Here is a 6,786-nt window from a genome sequence, read left to right as displayed (position 1 = left end):
TACTTTAATCATATTATAAAAACCAAAAATATTTTGCTGTAATTTATTTACTTATATTTTGTTTTGCAATTTAAATCTCCCTATACAAGATTAATCCTTACAGGTAAGGAGCTCAAGGGGATTGACAACCCTTTTGCCCGTGTTGGGTGCAAGTATTTATTTTTGTGTGTGTAGGTGATGTTTACTGGGGTTTGTGTGATTCTACTATTGATTGGATAGCCTTGGTTCTCACCGAAGGAAATAATTATCTCTACTGTTATGTTTCGCCCTTCCTCTTCGAAGAAAATACAGCTCATAAGTAACAACTTTGCAAGGCAATATACGCAAAAAAGGAGGCCTTGCATGGTAACTAGTGCAGCAAGAATCGATAAACCCATGGCATCACTTCCACAAAGAAAAAGAAAAATCATGACCAGTCATCCGTAGAATTAATACCAAAGTATATGGAATTGAAGCTAACAGCTACTCCCTCCATTTCTTAATGTGAAACTCTTTTAACATCACATTAGTGTCAAAAAAAGGTCGTAGGAAGGAGTAGTTTGGAGACAAATTCTTTGCCGGCCATGTATCAAAGTCAGGGCAAGTCTACATCAAAGATGTAAACAAAACTATCGGTGTACTGTTTACTGTATGGATTGTATATATGAAACTGTGAGATGCATTAGTTGTTCTCTAGCCTCCGGTCACCATTAATCGAGGTCGACCTTCGCCATCGGTCTCTCTCGCCGCGGCCGGCGGAGTAGCTTACATGCAAAACGACTCGGAACATGCGTCTGCCACGTACGACTTCCGTGAAGCCCAAGCAGTTGACACTGCAGTTTCGCGTCTGCTATTAATGCAGCAAGGATCTTTGTCTATTCTTGCCGCGGTTGTCGTTACTTCTTGCTCCTTGTCTCTGCTTCACTTCCGCCAGCAAACATTCTACTGCTTGACAGTTGACACTGACAGCCGAACCTTCGTGGAAACTCACATGCCTGCCTGTGCCTGGACTCACTAGCTAGCGTGGTGTGCAGGCAGCTTCGGTCGCGAGTTATTGACTCAAATGCACGTACAATATAGCGAGTAATGTTATGTTAATGTAGGATTATGTTTTTGACTGAGGAATTTGATTTCTGATCTTGATGTAGTTCGGGGCGCGTCCAACCCTTTGGACCTCTTCGCACAAGCCAAGGAACCAAAGCGAAAATCCAAGCACATACAAAGGCGTTTTAGACTGATACGAGATTCCATAAAAATTGGTGATATAAACATATGCAAATGTTGTTGATCGGTTTACGAAAGCCTCCCCCACGGAGGAAGCTTCGTCTATGCTTGACAAAGTGGTCGTCATTATTTTTTCTCCTTGTCTATGCTTGACTTACGCTAGCAAACATTCTACGTGACAGTTGACAATAACACCAGAAGCTTCGTCGAAAGTCCCATGCCTGCCTCTGCCCGACTCCCTCGCGTCGCGCATAGGCAGCTTTGGTCGCAAGTTCTTGACCGAAATGCACATATAGCTTGAATATAGCACTGTTATGTTAATGCAGTAACCAATTAACTTCCTTGAACATTGCTGCGGTGACATGCTTGTATTCGATGGATTTATCAGTCATGAGTTCTTTGAGAATGTACTGAATCCAGCATAGTACTAGTAGCCAAAGATTCCAAGTCGTCCTGCGTGTGGGCGTTTTTTTTGGCTAGCTGGCCGAAGATTCGAAGTCGCCATGGAGTATCTAAAAGGTTAATACACTGGTTGACGCGACAACTTAAGCTTCGTTTGACCTGATCATCTTTTTCTATCTACTGCTCCTACCGATGGAGGAAGCACGGGTTCCCTTTACTTCTGGCTTAAGGTACCACTTAAAGAAAGCTAATCTTAAAAATGATGTTTCTTTATCAAATATAAACTTGAATTCTTTGATTAACACACACACACACACACACATATATATATATAGAGAGAAAGAGAGAGAGACTTTCGTTGCATTGTCCAGAGATGTTGCCTGCATTACTATCGGCTTGGTAGCCGGCGGAGGATGAGGATTGGCCAGGAAATTTCGCCACCGGCCACCCTTGCCACTGTTCCACGTCGCTCCCCACGCGGTACATACATATCAACATACGTAATACGGCGGACAGTATATATAAATGGTGTACGTACATTTGTACCGTATCGACGGAGAGTAAACTACGCCGAATCAGTAGTGAGAATGCCACCGCGCGCGCGCATGGAGTGGCCGGCAGCAAGGCTCGTGCTCGTCCTCGTCACTTTGCTCACGCCCTGGAGCAGCGCCATCGCCGTTGCATCACCGCCGGTAGTGGCCTCGGTGGCGCCGGTGCGGGTGGGCGTGGTGCTGGACCTGACGAGTCACGTGGGGAGGGAGAGGCGCGCCTGCATTTCCACGGCCCTGGACGACTTCGACGCCGCTCACCCCAGCTCAGACGGCGCGCGGGTCGAGCTGCTCGTACGGGACTCGCGCGGGGATCTCGCCATGGCAGCACATGCTGGTACATTATACTAGTAGTAATATCAAAGATAAATATCCCTGGTGCCTTCATTTCAAGATACTAGATAGACCATCATAACCCATGCTTTGCCGCGGGAATAAGATACGATATATTTTAATAAAATTTAATTGCATGAACATGGATATTTTGACTAACAGTAGTTTGGACACGGTGTTTCTTAGCTGTAGCACCTATGAAGAGTAAAATCCAAAAAAAAAAGAACATTGACAAATGTTTTGAGTGCTTGAAAATTTTCATCATGAAATGACATTCGTGTAAAGTCATGAAAAAAGCAAAACCAACAGTCAGCACGAATTTCATTCAGTCATTCTATGGTAGGACTTTATAAGCATTCAAAACATTTGTCAAAGTTTGCCATAGAAAAAAAAAAACATAATGGTTTTCAATCTTTTCCGGATTTTACTGTCACGCGACCTCATCTCAGCTCAAAAACAGAAGAGGACTTTTAAAATAGTATTGCCTATCTTTAACCACATTACATACGCCCTTAGTTACGAGGGGAGTTGGAAAAAGCTGTGGGATAAGAAAACTGGATATGAAGGGCGTACGCATGCATGCATGCAATTAGTCATGTGCTCTAAAATAAGTTAGCGAGGGCTAGCTTTTTTAGGGGTAAAGGACTAGCTATTTAGGTAGAGAAATACATTCATTCAGTAAGTGAGTTCTTTTTTTAGAACTTTTTAGAAAGTTTTTCATTTTGTTTTTTTGGTTTCGTAAACATTTAAATTGATCGGGTCAGCCCGATGCAACGATGGCCCACACATCCAACCAGAGCCCAGGGCCGAAAACATCCGCTCACTTAGCCAGCAGAAGCATCGCGGTCTCCTACCCCTCTAAAAAAAAGTAGTCTCGGTCTCCTCGAGAAGCAACGCGCTCCGTCCAGCCGCCATAACCACCATCACCACCGGCGTCCTCACCAGGCCATCGCCTCAATATTCTGACGTGCCCAGTGGCGGAGCTAGATGCAGACTACGCCTAGGGCTGTGCTATGTTGAGTAATGAACTTCTATGATTTTCTATGCTTTGCATGAAGAAATTACAAAGAAAGTTGTTTCTAGGCCTGGGGCTATAACCCTAGCTGCCCCAGGCCTGTCTCCGCCACTGGACGTGCCGCCCCCGCCCCCGCCAGGATCTGAGATGCCGAGCGCTTCCTTCGCCCGCCGCCCTACACCACTGGCTATGGGTGATGACCGTTGGCCGCACCACCGTTGCCCCTCTCTAACCTGGGTTGACCAACCCAACAACCTGCCATGACCTCCATCTTCGCTGCAGCTACAGCCAATAGCCTTCTTTGCTCTGGCCCACAAGGTACATATCTGTAGGGTCGAAATTTCTTTCAAGTTGTGCAAATCAAAGTTATGCAGATGCACGACGCGCCTTAGAGCAAGTACAATAGAGCCGAGTCAGCGGACTATAAGGAATAAACTAGTATATTTTTGCTTAGTTGGAGGAAAAAAAGGAGAGAGAAGGTAAGCGGGTTCTTCGCGAAGAGCCAGCTCTAGCACATGCTCCTAGTCACTTTATGAGAATAAAAGGTGGGCCACATAATAAAAAAGTAGTACACTCTTTTGATTTACTATTGTATATGTTGGCTATAAGATGGCTTGTAAATGACATGGCACTAGCTTATAGTCAGCAGCTGGCTATACTATTAATCATGCTCTTACTCCTCACTCTGATGATGCCGATGCAAATCAATGAATAATAGTAAAACAGTAGGCTCATTTTCTTGCCTAATTGTTCCAAGATTATGCCATTTGCTCGGCTAATTCTGTGTTGCGTATATGTTTTGCAGCCGATGACCTGCTCAAGAATGGGCAAGTGCAAGCCATCATATGGGGCCCTGAGGAACTGACCAAAGCGGATCGTGCTGCACACCTGCGCCGCCACCGCAACCACATTCCGGTTATCTCCTTCTCTAGCATTATTTCCCCAGCATCGTGTGCCTTCTGGCTGGAAGATCTAACAGCTCCTGGAAGCTATGCCAAGTTTGGCTTTACACATGGAAGTGACAACATAACCTTTCCTAATCCAGAAACCGGTAGAACATACAGAAGAAAACTAGATACACGAAACTCAAGGAAGAGTTGCAGAAGCAAGGCAGGGCTGAATATAGCCGTGCCGCTAAAACTAGGTTTTCAAGTTTTTGTAAATGTTACTTATCCTTATTCCGAGAAACAAAATGTCACTGGCTACAGCATTGATATCTTCGAGGCTGCTATGATGAATTTACATCCTCTCCCGTGCTATGAATATTTGGTCTTCAATGGTACTTATGATGAGCTAGTAGGCAACGTGTCTTTGGGGGTAAGGCTTACTCCAACCCACTTGCATAATTTTTTTACGCATATTGATTTATTAACATTATAATTTCTTGTACCTAAATACCTTTTAATCTCTGCTAAATTTCTGGTGGATAAACAGGTCTATGATGGTGCAGTAGGCGATGTGACCATAACGGCTGAACGAGTCACCACCACCGACTTTACAATGCCATACACACAGTCTGGTGTGTCTATGCTTGTGCTTGCCGAGGATGAACCGGATACAATCCGCTGGACATTTGTAAAGCCACTAACTCGGAAGCTCTGGTTGGCAACCGTGGTCTTTTTCTTCTATTACTGGCTTTGTCGTGTGGATGATTGAACTACCTAGAAATCAGGAGTACCAAGGATCAAGTTTGAGACAGTGTAGCACCGCCCTCTACTTTGTTTTCTCCACTTTGACATTTTCTCATGGTCAGCACTTCAAGTTTAAACTTCTTGACAATATTTGTGAGATTATGATAAGTGTTTTGATGTAGTAACACAGTTATAAGATTACAATCTCTTGGTTATCTCATGCACAGGTCATACTATTAAAAGCCCCTTGTCAAAAATTGTTGTGGTGATATGGTGCTTTGTAGTGCTGATTCTTGTCCAGAGCTACACAGCAAGCCTGTCATCCATTTTGACTGCAAAGAGACTCCGTCCTTGGATGACAGATTTTGACCAACTCCGGCACAGTGGTGACTTTGTAGGATACCAAGATGATTCATTTGTGCGGTCGTTCTTGATGAATCATAACATCAGTGAAAGCAGGTTAAGGAACTACACCACGAAAGAAGAATATGCTGATGCTTTGTGGAAGGGGTCCAATAATGGAGGGGTGTCAGCTATCGTCGATGAGATCCCCTATTTGACTTCTTTCCTCTCAGACCGTCGGTATGGAAATGATTTTAGGATGCTCGGGTGCATTTACAAGACTCCTGGATTTGGTTTTGTAAGCTACTCAACCTAATGCCTTCGTATATTCCTAATTTGTTCTTTGTAGTGCAGCCTGGACAAAAAAATGAGTTGCTGACTTAGTGTTCTTATCTTCAGGCATTTAATCTAGGTTCTCCGCTAGTTCATAATCTTTCGACTGCCATCCTGAACCTAGCAGGAGGGGATGAGGGATCACGAATCGAAGTGAAATGGTTTGGCACAAATTCATCGCCGATACATGCTGGCACAATCCCAGACACTGATTCCGCGCCTCTCACTTTAGAAAGTTTCTCTGGTCTCTTCGTCATCACGGGATCCATTTCAACTCTCATGTTGCTGATAAGCATTATGAGGTTTATTTATGCCAAATGCATTGAGTTGAGAAGGGCTGATGTGGAAAGTGTCAGCTACAGTGGCACCGACGATGAGTCTCGTCTGTTGCAGAATGGCATAGGTGGCAACCCTAGCCCTGATCAACAACCATTACATGAAGCTGGCAATAATCATTCCGGGGGTGTCCATATGAGTGGCGAAAATGCTGGGGACACAGAGCCTAATCCAGTGCAGCAGAATGGCATGCATGGTGGCTCTGTCCCTGCAGGACACACTCAGATTGAGATGTGCGATGTCTAAGGTAAAGGAAAGCGCCAGATGCTCATTAGTACTTCTCTCGTCATTTAAGTGATGCTGCATTCCATACCTATATAGGACAAGTTTTTTTCTCTCTTCCACACTCTCTTGGAAAGAAGAGGTAGATGCTCTGTGTGCATATTCTCTTTAGATCGGTACTTATGTTTTCAAAGTAGTACCGATGTACTATAAGTTCTGTAATTTCATTTGTACATAGATGGTGATGAGACAGGTATATTCCTCAACATTTGTAAATAACAATATAATGGTACTATTTGCATTTTACAACCCTGGATCTTTGAAATTGGAGAAGTTCATGCTTTCTAGAATGTCGCCTATAATCCGAATGGAGGCAGTGTCACATATGTAGTGTATGCCCTTAAATGTGTGATTCAGCCTA

At 44.1% G+C, this 6,786-nt stretch overlaps 1 pseudogene; it reads left to right on the top strand.

Annotated features, from left to right (window-relative positions):
• Window positions 1–2,210: 2,210 nt before the first annotated feature.
• On the top strand, window positions 2,211–6,389 carry LOC125525544 (annotated as a pseudogene).
• Window positions 6,390–6,786: the final 397 nt, after the last annotated feature.

Source organism: Triticum urartu, chromosome 7 (assembly GCF_003073215.2).
Source record: "Triticum urartu cultivar G1812 chromosome 7, Tu2.1, whole genome shotgun sequence".
Lineage (NCBI taxonomy): Eukaryota > Viridiplantae > Streptophyta > Magnoliopsida > Poales > Poaceae > Triticum > Triticum urartu.
The sequence above is the reverse complement of the archived record's forward strand: the minus strand, read 5'-3'. Positions and strand labels throughout refer to the sequence as shown.